The following is a 2,500-nucleotide window of genomic DNA, read 5'->3' on the forward strand; positions in this document are numbered from 1 at the left end:
TCTCTCTCTCTCTCTCTCTCTCTCTCTCTCTCTCTCTCTCTCTCTTCTATCTATCTATCTATCTATCTATCTCTATCTCTATCTCTTTCTCTCTCTTTCTCTCTCTCTCTCTATCTATCTATCTACTCTCTCTCTCTCTCTCTCTCTCTCTCTCTCTCTCTCTCTCTCTCTCTCTAGTTGTATGGTTATTTTTTCCTACCTCTGTCCTCTCTCCCTTTCTCTCTTTCCTATTTATGATCATTTTATTTCTCTTCTTTTCTTTTTCTTTTCAAGCCCTTGTGTCTGTCACTCGTGTTTCTCTCTTTCTTTCCTTTTCCCTAATCTCCCACTCGGTTTTTACTCCCTCTGACAATCTCCCCCCCCCCCCCCTTCTTCTTCCCACCCTCCCTTTCCCGTCCTTACCTAACCCTTCTCCCCCTCCCCCTCTTCCCCCTCTCCCCTTAACCCTTCTCATCACATGACTCCATAAGAAACACCAACGAGGTTGTTGACCCTCCTGTGGCAGCAAAGAGGCCTGCAGTGACTTTTCTCGTGTGCAGCGACTCGCACGGTGCCTCAGATTTGGCTCGAGATAAGATAAGGACGCTCTGATTGTTACTGGAGCCTAAGCGAGATAAGAGCTGGCGTACTTTTTTTCTCTTAAAAAAAAATAGAAACGGGACGTCGGCAGGACCTCCGTTCGAAGGTAAACCGCGTCTGTTTTCACCGTTAATGGCGGCGCTTAACGGTTAAGTATAGAACACGTCTCGGGAGATATCTCTCAGTGCTTATGGTTCATGATATCGTAACGCATATCTCCCGTAGAGAGGTAATTATGTTAATGGCTCGAGCAGATGTGATTACCCCCTCTCCTCCCTCTCCCGTTGTATCATTACCGAGATGAGTCCGGGTCTCAATCCTGGTAATAAGCCCAGGTACTAGAAATACCCGAAGATGACAATGCAACTATCAAACTGCGCGGTCGGGCTAATGCGCTTCTGTCGCCGCCGTCCCGATAAACTCGAGCGCCATTTCGCCGACACGTGTGAAGTACCGTGACTCGAGCATTCGTATTCAAGGGATGGGAGGCGCTCGTCACCTATAACGCCGCTATTTGAGGAGATGTTGTGACAGAGAGAGAGAGAGAGAGAGAGAGAGAGAGAGAGAGAGAGAGAGAGAGAGAGAGAGAGAGAGAGAGAACTCAACTGTTAATCCAGGCTGATAATTCCTTCCCTTATGTTTGATAAGGGAGTCGGGGGATATATGGCGCTTTTGGTTAAACAATTTTGATTCCATTTGTCTTGAAAAAAGGTTCAACATCACGAAAAGAGTTGACAGTCACGCTGGTCCTCTAGAAAACGATTTGCTTGTTGATTTTTTGAAAAAGAACAAAAGAAAAAAAGAAGCTGGAACAAATGGACCTGTTCATTAACGTTAGACCCTTCGCGGAAGCTACAAATGGTAAGAAGAGAAAGAAGGAAAAAAAGAGAAGAAGAAAGGAAGAGAGAAAGAGAGAGGGAGAGAAAAAAGAGCAGCGTCATAGACTCAGGCCTCTTTTTTAAGCCTAAAAGTGTACCCAGTTTTTGCAAGGTTGAGGCCGACGTGACCTGGATGAGGGTCTTTTTCAGGGTTATGTAGTCGAGTTGTTTTATGAATGGGCAGAGGAGGGTGGAATGGAGGAGGAGGGGGGAGGGGGAGAAAAGAGGAGACCTACGCTGAACAACAAATGAGCAAAACAATCTATTGAGGCCGACAGAAATAGAGGGGGAAGGGAGGGAGGAGGTATAGTGTGTTTCGCCGTGACGTAACCCGAGTCTAAACTTTGACGGAGTTTATAGATGGCGATATGGCGGGCTTTCCCTATTTAATAATTCGTCCTTTGATTATTGTTATTCATCTATTTCCTGGTTAAAGTTAGTAGTTTTGTTATGAAGGGAAATTTTATTTATCATTATTAATTCGTTAGTGTTATCAGTTATCGTTATTCTCAGTTTCGGTGCAAGTGCACATACGTCTATTTTCTCACTGTGCATGATGCATTTAAGACTAACTAACATGCATACATTGCAATTCGACTTATTCCTCCACACAAACAAACAATGAATACCACATCTAAAGAAGCCAAGAGATAAAAAGAAGGACAAAAAGAGAGAACGAGAGACAAACCAAAGAGAGATTAGGACATAGAGAATAGGTAGAAGTCCTCTCGCTGTTATACAACACCGAGTTACGTAACCGCAGTAGCGATATTCAGCTCGTCATTTACCAAGAGACTGACAGTACTTCTTTGAGGGAGATCTTCTTACACACGCCATAGCGGTGTTGCGTACCTATCGAACACCAGCAGTCTACGGTATTAAAGTTTATATCGATTGCAGTATTGTTGGAGGTCACGTAGGAAAGTTTCCATGAAAGAAAGGAGATTGTGAGGGAGATTGTTATTAATCGTTATAATGATCATAATGATAAAAATGAATACGATATTATCTTCATTTATTTTAGTTGTTATTATATTATGAGA

This window comes from Penaeus monodon, chromosome 17 (assembly GCF_015228065.2).
Source record: "Penaeus monodon isolate SGIC_2016 chromosome 17, NSTDA_Pmon_1, whole genome shotgun sequence".
Taxonomy (NCBI): domain Eukaryota; kingdom Metazoa; phylum Arthropoda; class Malacostraca; order Decapoda; family Penaeidae; genus Penaeus; species Penaeus monodon.